The sequence below is a fragment of the Giraffa tippelskirchi genome, chromosome 1 (genome assembly GCF_054371585.1).
Source record: "Giraffa tippelskirchi isolate mGirTip1 chromosome 1, T2T-mGirTip1v1.2.pri, whole genome shotgun sequence".
In the NCBI taxonomy this organism is placed as follows: domain Eukaryota; kingdom Metazoa; phylum Chordata; class Mammalia; order Artiodactyla; family Giraffidae; genus Giraffa; species Giraffa tippelskirchi.
This window is the reverse complement of record NC_137275.1, coordinates 172984876-173001726: the sequence shown is the minus strand read 5'-3', so window position 1 is coordinate 173001726 and position 16851 is coordinate 172984876. Positions and strand designations below refer to the sequence as shown.

At 39.2% G+C, this 16851-nt stretch overlaps 1 long non-coding RNA gene across 33 annotated transcripts in view; it reads right to left on the bottom strand.

Annotated features, from left to right (window-relative positions):
- Nucleotides 1-16851, bottom strand: part of LOC145512531 (uncharacterized) — a 1082988-nt gene that overhangs the window by 583237 nt on the left and 482900 nt on the right. For 25 of the 33 annotated variants that reach the window (XR_014058600.1, XR_014058596.1, XR_014058586.1 and 22 more), the window contains 2 exons: nt 12197-12260; nt 6489-7307 (listed from right to left, as the gene is read on the bottom strand). This is a non-coding gene — a long non-coding RNA (uncharacterized LOC145512531). Of the gene's footprint in view, nt 1-6488; nt 7308-12196; nt 12261-16851 lie in introns of those variants that run through there. The other 8 variants (XR_014058616.1, XR_014058634.1, XR_014058638.1 and 5 more) reach the window with 1 other exon arrangement.

Genomic DNA, 16851 nt, shown 5'->3' with positions numbered 1-16851 from the left:
TTCCTATCCAAGGGGGGGTGCAAAGTCCAGCCATTTCCCCTGTAGAAAGAAATCAATATTGCTAACAAACTATGTAAGGGGAGCCAGAGTCAAGCCTTTGCCCATCTAATTCTATAGGTGAAACATCAGTCTTCTATAAATTGAATTTGTGAATACAAAACAACAATAAGAGAAGAACTTCCATAATTATCACTTCATATCTAAATGCAAGTTACCAAAAAAAAAAAAAAAAAAAGAATCTCATTACATACAATCACTCTGGCTTGGACATATCAGCAGTTTCTGCCCAGTCTGGCAGCACAGTTTTCGCCTCTCTATGCTCATACTTTTTCAAGATTCAGCCATCACATACAAAATATCAGAGCAGAAAATGAACTGAGCACTTCTACAAGAGCACACACATTTCCTTAATCTGAGAGGAAGTCAAGTTTCCAGGAATCTCAAGTTGCCAGAATAAGCTGTTTTTCACCTCCATTTTAGGTATCATAGGCAGCCTCAGAATTTATACAAATATTTGTGTGCAGCTGGAAAACTTTGAATAAATATATTACTATTTTAAATGAGTTAAATATACTCTTTGCATTTGACTATATAACTTAGTTTTAAGAAACAGACCCTCCAAATATATATACACTTCTACACATATAAGTACATATACATACACATATGTTTTACATCTATAAAAACACACATATCCATTTATAACATATCTGTATAAACAATGTAGATGAGAAATTTGAGTACTTAGGATTTGCAGGTTACAAAGAGACATCTTAATTTCAAATGCTCTGTGGAGTTAAAATATCCACCAACAACTGCTCTTCCAATTTGCCTTGATTCATGGGCCTAACATTCCAGGGCAATATTGTACTTTGCAGCATCAGATTTTGCTTCTATCACCAGTCACATCCACAACTGGGTATTGTTTTTGCTTTGGCTCCATCCCTTCATTCTTTCTTGAGTTATTTCTCCACTGATCTCCAGTGGCATATTGGGCACCTACTGACCTGGGGAGTTCATCTTTCAGTGTCCTATCTTTTTGCCTTTTCATACTGTTCATGGGGTTCTCAAGGCAAGAATACTGAAGTGGTTTGCCATTCCCTTCTCCAGTGGACCTCATTTTGTCAGAATTCTCCACCATGACCCGCCGTCTTGGGTGGCCCTACATGGCATGGCTTAGATTCATTGAGTTAGACAAGGCTGTGGTCCATGTGATCAGATTGGCTAGTTTTCTGTGATTGTGGTTTCAGTCTGTCTGCCCTCTGATGCCCTCTCTCAGTGCCTACTATCTTACTGGGGTTTCTCTTACCTTGGACTTGGGGGTCTCTCTTCACGGCTGCTGCAGCAAAGCCCACCCGCTGCTCCTGACCTTGGACAGGGGGTATCTCCTCTCAGCCACTCACCACTCTAGTGCCACACAAGAGTGAACATTGACATTCTAGGAATCAGCAAACTAAAATGGACTGGAATGGGTGAATTTAACTCAGATGACCATTATATCTACTACTGTGGGGAGGAATCACTTAGAAGAGATGGAGTAGCCATCATGGTCAACAAAAGAGTCTGAAATGCAGTACTTGGATGCAATCTCAAAAATGACAGAATGATCTCTGTTCATTTCCAAGGCAAACCATTCAATATCATGGTAATCCAAGTCTATGCCCTGATCAGTAATGCTGAAGAAGCTGAAGTTAAATGGTTCTATGAAGACCTACAAGACTTTTAGAACCAACACCCAAAAAAGATATCCTTTTCATTATAGGGGACTGGAATACAAAAGTAGGAAGTCAGGAAACACCTGGAGTAACAGGCAAATTTGGCTTTGGAGTACAGAATGAAGCAGGGCAAAGGCTAATAGAGTTTTGCCAAGAGAACGCACTGGTCATAGCAAACACCCTCTTCCAACAACACAAGAGAAAACTCTACACATGGACATCACCAGATGGCCAGCACTGAAATCAGATTGATCATATTCCTTGCAGCCAAAGATGGAGAAGCTCTATATAGTTAGCAAAAACAAGACCTGGAGCTGACTGTGGCTCAGATCATGAACTCCGTATTGCCAAATTCAGACTGAAATTGAAGAGAGTAGGGAAAACAACTAGACCATTCAACTATGACCTAAATCAAATCCCTTAAAATTATACAGTGGAAGTGAGAAATAGATTTAAGGGACTAGATGTGATGATAGTCCCTGATGAACTATGGATGGATGTTTGTGACAGTGTACAGGAGATAGGGAGCAAGACTATCCCCAAGAACAAGAATTGCAAAAAAGCAACATGGCTGTCTGAGGAGGCCTTACAAATGGCTGTGAAAAGAAGAGAGGCAAAAAGCAAAGGAGAAAAGGAAAGATATACCCATTTGAATGCAGTGTTCCAAAGAATAGCAAGGAGAGATAAGAAAGCCTTCCTCAGTGATCAGTGGAAAGAAATAGAGGAAAATAATAGAATGGGAAAGACTAGAGATCTCTTCAAGAAACTTTGAGATACCAAGGGAACATTTCATGCAAAGATGGACTCAATAAATGAAATGATATGGACCTAACAGAAGCAGAAGATATTAAGAAGAGGTGGCAAGAATACACAGAAGAACTGTACAAAAAAAGATCTTCAGGACACAGAAAATCATGATGGTGGGAACACTCACCTAGAGCCAGACATCTGGAAGGTGAAATCAAGTGGGCCTTAGGAAACATCACTACGAACAAAGCTAGTGGAAGTGATGGAATTCCAGTTGAGCTATTTCAAATCCTAAAAGATGATGCTGTGAAAGTGTTGCACTCAATATGCCAGCAAATCTGGAAAACTCAGCAGTGGCCACAGGACTGGAAAAGGTCAGTTTTCATTCCAATCCCAAAGAAAGGCAATGCCAAAGAATGCTCAAACTACCGCACAATTGCATTCATCTCACATGCTAGCAAACTAATGCTCAAAATTCTCCAACCCAGGCTCAGCAATATCTGAACCGTGAACTTCCAGATGTTCAAGCTGGCTTTAGAAAAGGCAGAGGAACCAGAGATCAAATTGCCAACATCCGCTGGACCATCGAAAAAGCAAGAGAGTTCCAGAAAAATATCTATTTCTGCTTTATTGACTATGCCAAAGCCTTTGACTGTGTGGATCACAATAAACTGTGGAAAATTCTGAAAGAGATGGGAAAACCAGACCACCTGACCTGTCTCTTGAGAAACCCGTATGCAGGTCAGGAAGCAACATTTAGAACTGGACATGGAACAACAGACTGGTTCCAAATAGGAAAAGGAGTACATTAAGGCTGTATATTGTCACCCTGCTTATTTAACTTATATGCAGAGTACATCATGAGAAACGCTGGGCTGGATGAAGCACAAGCTGGAATCAAGATTGCTTGGAGAAATATCTGTAACCTCAGATATGCAGATGACACCACCCTTATGGCAGAAAATGAAGAACTAAAGAGCCTCTTGATGAAAGTGAAAGAGGAGAGTGAAAAAGTTGGCTTAAAGCTCAACATTCAGAAAACTAAGATCATGGCATCTGGTCCCATCACTTCATGGCAAATAGAAGGGGAAACATTGGAAACAGTGGCTGACTTTATTTTTCTGGGCCCCAAAATCATTGCAGATGGTGACTGCAGCCATGAAATTAAAAGACACTTACTCCTTGGAAGGAAAGTTATGACCAACCTAGAGAGCATAATAAAAAGCAGAGACATTACTTTGCCAACAAAGGTCTATCTAGTCAAACTATGGTTTTTCCAGTAGTCATGTATGGATGTGAGAGTTGGACTGTGAAGAAATCTGAGTGCTGAAGAATTGATGCTTTTGAACTGTGGTGTTGGAGAAGACTCTTGAGAGTCCCTTGGACTGCAAGGAGATCCAACCAGTCCATCCTAAAGGAGATCAGTCCTGGGTGTTCACTGGAAGGACTGATGTTGAAGCTGAAACTGCAATATTTTGGCCACCTGATGAAAAGATATGACTCATTTGAAAAGACCCTGATGCTGGGAAAGATTGAGGGCAGGAGGAGAAGTAGACAACAGAGGATGAGATGGTTAGATGGCATCACCACCTCAATGGACATGAGTTTGCGTATATTCTGGGAGTTCGTGATGGACAGGGAGGGTTGGCGTGCTGCAGTCCATGTGGTCACAAAGAGCTGGACATGACTGAGTAACTGAGCTGAACTACTACTCTAGAGTTTAGTAGTCCACCCTGCATGAACAGGGTGTATGAGCACCCAGGCACAGAGCATCATTCTCCCTGTGTTCCTGGTTAATATGCTCCTCAGAATTGTATAATACATCAAAGTTGAGCATAGGAGTATCACTAAGTACAGTGGTGAGATGGACTAAGAAAAGCATATTTCCCTTCCTGTTGCTCTCACAATAGTTCATTATTCACTTGGCATGCATTTGGCCACTGAACATTTAGTCAAGACATTAGTGCTCAAAACATGGCATGGCCATATGCTGGATGTTACAAAACTCATTTACACTGCATGATGTTTCTACTTAGATTTTATACAGGAATAATGCCTTCCATACACAGTGTTGTGAAGCTTAGATTGGATTAAAGTTGTGAAGCTAAGTAACTATGTTCAAATGCTCTATCAGTATCCACAGAATCTACTGCAGAGTTGAGGCCATATACCCATTAGAAGAGAGGAACATAGGTCAAGCAAAAATGGATATCTTTTCCTTCAGGGTCATTTTCCTTTACAGATTTGCTCTGGGAGAATACAATCCTTAATGAATATATGAAGTATGTAAATAGGCAAATGAAATGGGAAACTATCACTTCTGCATAGTGTCTCTACTCCACAACTCGAGATACTAGTATATCCCAAATATCAATGTGCCAATACTGAGCCAGCTACTTCCAACTTTTTGCATTCTGTCTGCGTTACTGTCAAAGTATATACATCAATCAGTATATAGCTAAGTGAAAAATACTATATTCATAATATGTATCATGTGAAGTCATACAAAAATACATGTGCTGTGTTAACCATTCACACACCCTTAGCCTTCTCAGATTGGAACCTGCTTCCCATCCTTGATTCCATCTTTCTCATCTTAATATGCCTCCAAAACTCAGAACATACACGTTGTGTAAAGTAAGTGCTCAATATATGTTTGGCTGATTGAAGAGTGACCAAATAAAGCAAAGTAAATAAATAACAGTGATAAAATATATATGTATGAGGCATTCTGTCCTTTGAAGGACTTGAAATAAAAACAAAGAACCTAGGGAATTTTAGTAATATGATTGGGGTTGTAGCTATGAGAGAGTTGCACACACAGAATCAAATTATAAGGCAAGTGGCAGCAGCAGCCTAGCAGGAAAGAACAGTCCGTGCCATCCAGATGCAGAACAAATAAGTTTGGGAAAATATGGTAACTGTTATTACTGTGAAATTGACAGGAGAATGGGGAACCACCATGACATTTGATTACTACTTAGTCAATATTCAAGTTCATAACAAAGTGAGTAGATGTTAGCCAACGCAGATGTGAAAATGTATCTAATAAAATAAAGACTAAAGGGATTTGATTGCTTGCTTGCAACATACATTCATTTGATGAAAAAAAAAGAAACCTTCAAACTTAACCCAACAAAAGTGGCACATTTGGTTCATTTCCTTCAATTTTTCTCTATTTCCCTCCAACAAAATTTATCAATTGTCTGAGATGACGCAATTGACAAAAACTTTCACTACTTGTGCAGTTCAGTTATCCCAATTCACCCTTCTCTTTCTTGTCAGGGCCCAAGTAGGACTTATGTGGGAATTTTTCATTTATAACAGGGAGAAATATCAAATAGGATCAGAGATATCTAAAAATATCAAGAACCTGAAGTCCAGAAGCCAGAAGGTCACAAAGCATCAGCATTTTTTCCCCAAGAGTACAGGTAATTATAATTTACAGCTAATGCTTGAGAAATACTGGGTAAGAGATAAAAGATTCATGTTCCCAGAAGCTTATAATGGTGACTTGAGACCTAAATCTTCAGCCGTTCCTTGGGATCTACCTTGAGGAAAAGGAAATGGCAACAAATATTTCAATATATCAGTTCCAGCCTAGCAAATCTGATTTCAGATCCAAGCGCTGGTCCTACTGAGGACAAAGATGGAAAGGAAGGAGGAGGTGAAGGAGAAGGAGGAGAAGAGAAAGAATAGGAAACCAAAAAACCTTGTGAGACTCATGGCTCCACTCTCTGGAAGGAGCTACATTTTCCAGTTTTCTATTTGGCCACAGCTGAAATAGACACTGGTAACCTTGGGGCAAAGATTTTATATTCTATTTCCTGCTTGTAGGATGTTAGGGACTCATGAGTTATGGTCTCCAACAGTCAAAGACAATATAGCCTAGTTCATGGTTTCTTTGACAGTAAAACAATCTTAAAAGCTTAGTAGACTTCTTACCTGATTGATGGTAGTCAGTTCATGAGCCAGAAGCCTCATTCAGTTTTTTCATTTTCTTGACAGACTTCTTAATTTGCTATATTTGTTTTTTTTTTTACCCACTTACCTTTAGCTGGTGGTGATTACGTTGGGCTCATTAGCTTCTATAGAAGAGCTGTATGTTCAGTCTTTTTCCTTTTCTAACTATTTCTCCAAATGAAATCATTTGCCCCACAGTGAGTGGGCAACTACAGTCTCAATTTGATTATTGCAACACATCTCAACTTTAATTGAATTTTATCTCTCAAAGCATTTCTAATTTTAGTTTTACTATTTGTTGTTGAAAGTGAGTGCCTTCCAGTTCCACATATTGCCAAACTTAAGAACACTATCCAATTCCTTTCATTCATGATTACGTATCAGGAGATTCTTTTCTAAGGTCAACTCTTTGTATAATATTTTATGAAAAGTAGTCAACATCCATAAACATATACTACTAATCAACTATACTTCAATAGCATACATTTAAAAAAAAAAACATACACTACTCACATTTCATTTTCCAGTGTCTTTCCCTAGGGCCACATATTCATTAGTTACCTGATCTGACTTTTCTATCAAAAACTTTATCACATAACTTGTCATTGCAAACCATGATCTATCATCCTTACAGGTTCTGATTAAAGTCTTGGTGTCCACACCCATTTCTAAGACAGTATTTTTTGTTTGGTTGGTTTTAGTTATGGCAGCAGTCTACTTTGAGTTACCAGTTAACTACCTTAAATTCAAATGATCAGTGTTTCAAACTGTATGGTTTAATTGTCACTCACAGTTTACATTCACTGCCAGTCAGCCAGGTGCTCTGCTTCATGTGATCTTCACTCTTTATGACAAAGCAGTCACTCTCTAGATTCCTGTCAGCTGCAGTGCAAAATACAATTTCACACACAGAAATCAAATTCTTTGATTTAAAAGTCAATCATGTTCATATTTTTTGCAATACATTGATCAATATTAGCTAAATGGCTCCACCTACAACAGGGCCAGGAACTGTAATCCTACCATTAGTTGAACAGAACTACTGAGTACCATGCCCCTACAGTCTAATCTCTGCACTACATGCGAAGCTGTTTTAATCATGTCTGTGTCCAACTCTTTGCGACCCTATATACCATAGCCTGCTAGGTTCCTCTGTCCATGGGATTCTCCAGGCAAGAACATTAGAGTGGGCTGCCATTTCTTTCTCTAAGGGCTCTTCCCGACCTAGGGATTGAACCCGCATCTCTAATGTCTCTGGCATTGGCAGGCGGGTTCTTTACCACTAGTGTCACCTGGGAAGCCTCAATCTCTGCACTACAGTCAAGGAAATTGATCAAATTTGGTCAGATACGTCACCACACTGCTCAACTCTCCAAAGGCTTCCCACCAGTCAGTAAAAGAGCCAAAGTTCATACAATGGCCTCTGCCCCCACACTCCTCATTATTTGGCCACTTATTACTTCTCTGCCTCAACTTCCACTCTTTTTTCTTCTCTCACTCTGCTCCAGTCATACCAGACTCTTTGCTGGTTCTTGTACATGTCAAGCTTCCAACTGACTCAGGCTTTACACTTGCTGCTCCTTCTGCTTGGAATATTCTTTCCACATGCATGTCCTCTCTAACATCACCTATCAGAGAAGCCTTTCCTGATAACCCTGCATAAAATGACATCCCACACTACTGCTTTTATTCTCCTACTTTCTTATTCTGCTTCATCAATTTCATTGCTGAGCAATGCCTCACATAATATATATGTGTTTAATATCTATATTCTCCCAGAAAATATAATGTCTTGAAAGAAAGACTTGTTTGTTTTATTTGATATAAGATCTTAGGAGCCTAATATAAGCTGACCACCTAGTAGATATTCAATGAATACTTCATGAATAGATAAATGAGTGTATCAGTGAACACAGTGCTGGTCCTAGGGCAGCAAAGCACCAACTATGTTACAATATATGAGAAGTAGTATCAGATTTGGGGAAGAAAAGAAAGAAAAGATGAAAAGGAAGTTATCAAAGACAAATTTTTCTTTTTCCCAGTTTCTCCTAAAACTCATCTGGGTTTGTAAGAGAAACAAATTTAATAGAATTTTTTTAAAATTTAAAAGAATCATTTTTAATTTTTTGAAAGAATATTTTTTATTTAAAAGAATTTTTTTTACTTCATTTTTTTTATTTAAAAGAATAATTTTTAAAATTTTTTATCTAAAAGAATTTTTTAATTTAAAAGAATATAATGAAAATATTTGGGCCTAAATTTCTTTTTCCCTCCCTCCATTCTCTTGCTCTGGCTCCTGAACTTCGATTGGCTTTAAAGGATATCATATATACGTTACTAATATTAAAATAGAATGCTTGTACAAAATAGAGAAGAGTTGAAAACTAAGGGAAAAAATAGTGAACACATGAAAAATAAAACATGGAATGAGGAAATACTTTTTGCCTTGAAAATCCATCATGAAACTTTCAACATGTAGTATATAGGGAGATCTAGATGAAAAAGTCTTCAATCTCCCTGACATACAAGGTGGTATTTTCCCAATTCATCAAAATAGGAAACTAAGTCACAGAGCAGTTTAATTAATTGCTTAGAGTCATAGTATTATGAGCAGCAGAAGTAAACCCACTGCTAGAGATTCTTATCCCTGGTTTGCTTGTTCCTTTTCAGTCCTATAGTACACACATATTAGATATCATTCTATATTTAGCTAGAGGCAGGAGTATGTAATTTGCTCTTGACAGCAGAACTTGTGTTTAAGAAAACCACCATCATATTCTAAAATAATAGATAAAAATATTTCATATATGTATAAATGTCAAATGCAAATATCCACATAGAAAAGGAATTGGAAGAATGTCTGCAAATGAATAGTTTTATATCTTGGTTTTTCTAAGGCAGCAAAAATGACTACAATTTTGTTTATTGTTCATCTTGCTTTCTCCTTCTTGATAAGAGGCTAATTTTCTACTAGGCCAAAAACTGGCATACACACTTGACTGCAATTACTGGGCATATGTACAATATGTACATATTCAATTTCTCTCAATATTGCCAAATTTTTCTTCAAAATAGCTGTACCACAGAAGTGCATGAAGGTTCCCATTGATCGACATCCTCCTCATCCCTTGGTTTATCTTATCCTGGCATTCTTTATTCCTCGCTGGTCACATATTCGTCATTGAAATCACTCTCATAACTGGGGTTTTGTTTTCTGAGTTGTTGGTCATGACTATGGTCATATTTTGTCTCCTCAGAAAGCAATTTTCCCCAACCAGTCTCAGGTGGTGACTGACAGCCTGCCTCATTTCTTATTTAATTCCATTTGAAATGTATCACTATCTTTTCAAGGAAGAGAAGAACAACTGTATAAATGGTGCAATTTCCTGTGATAGCACTTCCTAAAAACCTATGAAAAAAGATCTTCATACTTCTCAAACTCTTGCTAACAGCATTTTTCTCTAAATGATCTTTTATGATTTATCATTTTTTATTGAATGATTCCCTCACACTTCATTTCCTTCATTGTACATAATGCTATTTGACCACATGTAACATTAATTCCTCTAGCAAAGGGAAAATAAAGGCAGCAGGAAAAATTAATTTTATTTTTCCAGCAATCACTTTGCCACATCTATGGAGCAGAAGTGTATAAAGTTCACAGGATCTCCAGCCAGTCTGGGGGTCTACGGCATGTTCCCTTTCTATCTTGGAACTGAAACAAAGGAAATAGCCCATCTTGTTAAACACTCAATTCAGATTCCACTCTCTCTGTGATGGTCTTCCTACAACTGCAGCATAAAGTGCCAATTGAAACCAACCCTGTCATAGAGACTTGTACAAAATATGAACAGTGCTAAATACCTTAAAGTGAATCGATTTCCACTGAAAGTGTTTTAACCTCCTTTTAGGTCAAGAAATAGCAATTTTCTGAGCTTCCCTGTAACCTGAGAAATAATCCTAAGAGGCAGGTGTGCACTGCATACCTCACGGGTAGCATGAAATACATTGAAAATGCCTTTGAACAGGACAGTCCTTGGAACCCCTTTCCCAGCCTTCAGGCTGAGATGTGGTCTAGGGAAGTAGAGTGACTCTTTGATGTCACTTTCTTTCACATCAGAGACTGCTAACTTGTTACTTTTTTAAAAGACAAAATTGGGTTAGACTCAGGGGCAACATAAGAGGTAAGCCTATTTTTAATTTGTTAATGGGCACTGAGTAAATTTTACAGATGAGTAAACTGAGGCTCTGAGAGGTTTAAGACTTCAGCAAGGATTCACAGTTGGGGTTACAATGATGCTAGACCTGGGCACAGGGCATAGTCAAGAAATGAAGGAGAAAGCACATGGAAAAAGAGATTTTTGGGGGCAAGAATCTGATGGGCACTAGTAGTCACTTCCAAACTGCCTATGTTCTGTCTGGATGACATCTCTGAGCGGGGAGGTCCCAAGTATGAGACAGTCACAAGATGATAATTTTTGTCATTAACAATAAGTGAATGCTTTTTGTGCCAAAAACTATGACTATTCCAGATATTCTATTAGCTTATATAATCCTTACAACAATTCTATGAATTAATATATCCATTTTAATGACAAAGAAACTCAGAGAACTTAAGCAAGTGATCCAGGATGGCACGCTAAGCAGCAGAGCTCAGTGCATCATCACAGGCAAGTATCAATGCTGCACACTTAAGAACTGTTCTCTTGGGACTTCTCTCATGGTCCAGGAGTTAAGAATTCACCTTGCAATGCAGGGGATGTCAGTTCAATCCCTGGTTGGGGAACTAAGGCCCCACGTGCCATGGATCAACTAAGCATGCATGCCATAACTACTGAGCCCACACACTACAACTAGAGAGTCTGTGCACCTCAACAAAAGATCCCACATGATGCAACAAAGATCCTGCATGCCACAACTGAGACCTGATGCAGCCAAATAAATAAATTATTTTTAATGTACTCTCTTGTCTCCACAGCCTAAACAATACCACACATAAACCCCTCTTCATGTTTTCTTGGCAGGAGAGGTATTCCTGTCCAAATACAAACAGTATAAATCACAGTTCCTTAAAACATAGCCACCTGGAAGTTTTGCTTTATGATTCAGAATCAACAGCCCCCCATCCCCCCACCCTACTAGGTCTAGAGCCACTAAAGTGCATGGTTCATCTTTTCCTTTCTTAACCTATAAAAAAATAAAAAGGAAGAGCACTGGATATTTTTCTTTGATTTCACTCTTCATTAAATAATATTAAACAATCATTTCAGAATTCATTCAGGACCTGCACCATAGAACAACATCTTGGCTTATTTCTACACTCAGCTCTGAAATATGTTAACTAATAAAAGTCTTCTAGCACTGATACCAGTAGAGAGTGTGACTCACCCATGGAATGAGATGTCGGCCATATGTAATCAGTCAGTCCCTTGACCACCCTCCCGCCCCAATTCTCAGATGACTTTTGTTCTCTCTGGAACATTATGTCATTTATTTTTCTTCTGAGTGTGATGCATTTACTGATCACTAATATAATTCTTTGTTCCTGGGTCAAGGGAGACTTTATGCTGACATATTGGTTGAGAGAAGGAATGGGAACAATTATTTATTTAGAAGAATGACTCAAACTCTCACTCATGTTTTCATTTATTTTTTCCACTGCTCTAGCCAAAGTTCTGAAATGATATCCTAAGAAGGCCATTGGGGCCAACAAACACAAGTTATCTCTGCTCACTGCTGTTGGTTCTATCTTTCTTCTTTCATTTACTCACCAAAGAATAACTCATTCCTGACCCATATGCAGGAATCCAGCAGAATGAGGCATCTGTGTTGCACCTGGGAAAACAGAATGTGAAAAGTAATGCACTAAGGACAATGAGATGCTTCTTCTCCAAAGCAACTAGAGAGATAAAGCCTTGAAAGTCCAAATAAATAATGACTATTTTCATACAGAGGGTGACAGTAGTGTATAGTATTTTTTTTTTTTTTTAAAACAGAAGACACTGCCTGTTATCAGTGCAGGCCTACGAAGACCTAGAAGTATGGCTTACTCCACCATGACACAGATATTGAAAGTCTCTACAATGATGCTGCCATCACATGTGTAAATCTACCCCTCATTCAACGTCTGAGCACTTAAAGTGAAAAATAGGTAATGCATGGGCCAAATATGGATAAAACTGGGTTCTGACACAAAGATGCACACTTGGCGATGGCAATATTTGATGGAACACAGCTGATTCTTTCATCCTTCTGAATTTTTGAAGGAAAACAACACAGTGCTTAAGGTTTCATGCACACATTCCAGAATGCATAGGGTCAAATCCTGGTCCCATCTTGCATTAGCTGATTAACCTTGGGAAGGTTAATGAGCCATATTGTTCCTAAGTGTTTTATCTGCAAAATGGTAGGATGATAACAGCAGCTGCTTTCTAGGGTTGATGTGGAAACTAAAGTCACCAAAATGAAAAGCTCACTAAATAGCTAGAATTTATTGAATGGGCAGCAATTAATTAATTATTAGGTAATAATGTTGTTTGATGATTTGGAGGGGAATTTTTAAAATTATAGGACCTGATAGTTTCATATAAGGGTAAGTGGGTAAACATGGATCACAGACTCTTTCTCCTCAACCTTTTAGCTATGTCATCTATGACTGCAACAAAAACCTCATTAGTGGGACTTCCCTGGTGGTCCAGTGGTTAAGAAACCACCTGCCAATGCTGGGGACACAAGTTTGATCCCCAGTCAGGGAAAATCCCACATGCCTTGGAGCAGGTAAGCCCATGATCCACAACTACTGAAGCCCTTGTGCTGCAACTGCTGAAGCCCATTCACCCTAGAGCCCATGCTCCACAGCAAGAAAAGTCACTGCAATGAGAAGCGTGCACACCACAACTAGAGAGTAGGCTCCATTTGCCATAACTAGAGAAAGCCCACCTGCAGCAAAGAAGATGACCCTGCACAGCTAAAAACAAACTAATTAATTAATTGAATCTTTACAAAAAATCATTAGCAGCAACTACAAAAAGAGACATTATTTATTCCATAAATGGAAAGAAACAGAAGGTTCTAGATTGTCAAAGTGGGTCTCACAATATTCTCACTTCTCCTTTCTACTACCAAGAAACATTACTGGCAAACAAGAAAAAAAGTGACCCAGGAAATGAGAAGTGAACTTAGTAGTACCTATATATTTTCGTCATCTGACTCGGCATAGTGTGCTGAATTGCTGGGGTGAAAATCACGAAAATGGAAGAACTGAACAAACAGGCTGAATTTTGCTGTCGGCAATGAGCATTCTCAGAAGAGACCACAAATGTAAGGCTTTCCCTCTACATAGAAAAATAGATTGCAGATCCTTGACAAGATATTATAAAACCTGGAATGCAAAATTCAGCAGAACTTCACAAGAGAAAGCAAAGCCCAGATCTTCTACCACAGTCTCCACTCTCCTCAAACGAGCTCCTCTGCTATGCTACAGATGAAGTAAGGAGTGACTTACTTTCAAGAGCTGTTGCAGATTATCCTTTTAAATTGGCTTTATTTCCAGATCTAATTTTTACTTTGTAACATCTACTACTTTGAATTAACAATAATTCTTTGTGTTGTAGATTTATTTCTTCAACAAATCTAAGATGAAAGGGCATTACAAAGGCCATATCCTTCATTCTAGATGATATTCTAGGAGAAACTCCAGAGAAAAGAAAGTTGCTTTAATTCTGAGTACTTATTTAATCTAGCTGGACTTCTTTTCTTTTCACTTTGTTAACACAATTGCTCAGGATGGTCTGTGCTTCTATTTTAGTTGCTGTAACCAGCTACTGCTCCGAAGCTGGAGACTTCCAGATTTGTGTACTTTTGTGACCATGAGGGTAAAGAAGAAAGTCTGATGAAATCAATATGATGCTATTTGTAAGGTCAAGGTACTTGGGGAAGATGGGAAGTCAGAGCACGGGGATGAGGTGAGTCATCTGAAGAGTCCAGTGCAGCGTGAGGCTCTGTGGTCCGAGAAGTAAACCAGGGTATACTACCAAGCCTGCAGTTCTGTTCCTATCAGCTGTGAACCCTCCACCCCCTGTACCCAATTCAGAACTGCAAGATGCTGCAGGGAAACTTGCTGCTCACAGAGGACTGAAGTCAAGGACAGGCCACAAGTTTCAATGTAGGGGTTATTTTAGGTCATGGACTACAATGATTTAGCAAGAAATTCAGAAGACACCCTGACAAGTCCAATCTGTTTCTTCGTCAACTTTGGTATTGGCTGTGTCCCTCAGGCACTAAAGGAAGCAGTCTTTGTTCTCTGCCAGCATTTGTTTTGCTGAAAGCCAAGAGAGGAGATGAAAGTCAGACTTGAGCAGAAACAGCAAGTCCTGAAGCAACACTGGCGCTTTCAATCATTCTCACCCTGATTTCTAGCACCCAGCTTCCCTTTCCAGGCCCATTACCACACCCTTCTTCATCAGAGCCGACTTTTGGATGAAAAGTCAGGATTTAGATGTTGCTTTCCTCTCTGAGAATAAGATTCTGCTGATTGGAACTCATTTTCTCCTGCTCTTCAGAGAACACTACAGCTCACCTCCTCATCGTTCCCAATGTAGACATCTTTATCTGTATGAAGCCTCCAGACTTTCCTTCTTCTGTCTACACTTGTATGTCCTTCAAGGTCCTACTCAATTCAGGCCATGTCTCTGTACTGGAGGCAGTCAGCCATGAGTTCAGATTTGGGCTCCATTACTTCCTAGCTGTGAAACTTTGGGCAAGTTACTCAACCTGTCTGAGCCCACTGTTAAGACATAAACCCATCACAGTCACCTCATAAGGTTGTTATGAAAATTACGTGAGAAAATGTGTATTTAGTGCCTGATGTCCGTGACTCTCTGATTATTCCAGACATATTTATGTCTCATCTGTTGTTATAGATGAAAGCCACTAGTCAGGGAAGATTTTAGCCCTCTAAATCATTTAAAAGAGGTCAGTTTTGGTTTTTTTTTAAGACAAGGATAGACTATGTTCCTTTTTATTTACTATCATCATCATGATAAATAAAATAGCATTAAAAACTACTATCTAATAAACACTTTCATTGTCCCATATGATCTTTTCAACAGCTTTGTGATAGGTCTTTTGATTATTTGTTGAAAATAACCCCAAACTTAGCAGTTTAAAGCAGCAATGAATTTAATATACTTCCTGAGTTTGTGGCCAAGGAACCTGAACAAGGCTTGGCTGGGCAATTCTCCTGCTCCACAGCTGTCCATTGAGGTCACTCAGGGTTTTGGGTTGGTTGTCAGGCTCATTTGAAGAATCCAAGTTGGCTTCATTCCCATGCCCGGTATGTTGGGACGGCTGGAGGAATGAGACTTGAGGGGACAGTCAACTGAGATGCTGACAGATAGCCTCTCTAGCTTAGTAGTTTCAGCACAATCAGACTTCTTAAATGGCACCTCGGAACTCCCACCAAGTCAGGAAGTAGATGCTGACCATCTTTTAAAGCCTCTGCTCAGAAACTGGCACATTCTATCATTCTATCATCTGCCATATTCATCACCTGCCATATTCTATCATTCAAAGCAGTCACGGAGCCCACTTAGATTCACAGGCCTCATCTCTTGTTGGGAAGAGTGTTAAAGAATGTGTGGTCCTATTTACTCAACTGAGTGGTATTATTATTCTCATATTACAAATACAGTCCAAGTTTCATAGTAGCTGTTTGACTTGCCTGAGGTCACACAACTAGAGGTGAAATAACAGCTCAGAAATGTCTAGCCCTCACGCCTACTCTTAAGTCTTAACCAGTCACTTGTGCTCACTTGCTCGCTCGCTCGCTCTCTCACACACACGCACTCCAGCAGAGCTGGAAAGGAATGCTCATTCAAACAGTTCTGTTACCTTCATGGAGGAGTGCTGTGGGAATTGTAATGGCACTTGGTTTCCCCACTGCAATTGGAAAGTTGGTTAATGTATTGGCACTAATACAGCGCCTCTTCCCATCACAGCAGAATTGGCTGTTACTGTTATAGTTGGATTACGGCCACTTCTTCCTCCTTTGCAAAATTTAAGTCTGTGATGTTCTTGTCAAGGGAAATGATGATGGAGTTACAGCAGGCCAATGATTAAATTTGCTCAGCAACAATCTGTAAATAACCTACACATTCCACTTGATGGCTTTGATTTGGTCCCTCACTTATACAAACGGCTGACTTCCAGGTATTGTGATGGAAAATGAGCCGGGTGTGGGTAGGGGGCCAGAGTGGCTGGGTAGCAGTGGGAGGAGAGGGAGAGCCCATGTGGGAGCCAGATTTGTCTTAAAACTTCAAGGAAAAGTGATAAGCAGACAGGCATCTTAAGAAATCTCATCCCAAAATTTAATCAGTTGTCCTCTTTCTTGCCCTTTCAATTGTCTACCACACACCGCTTCCTGCCT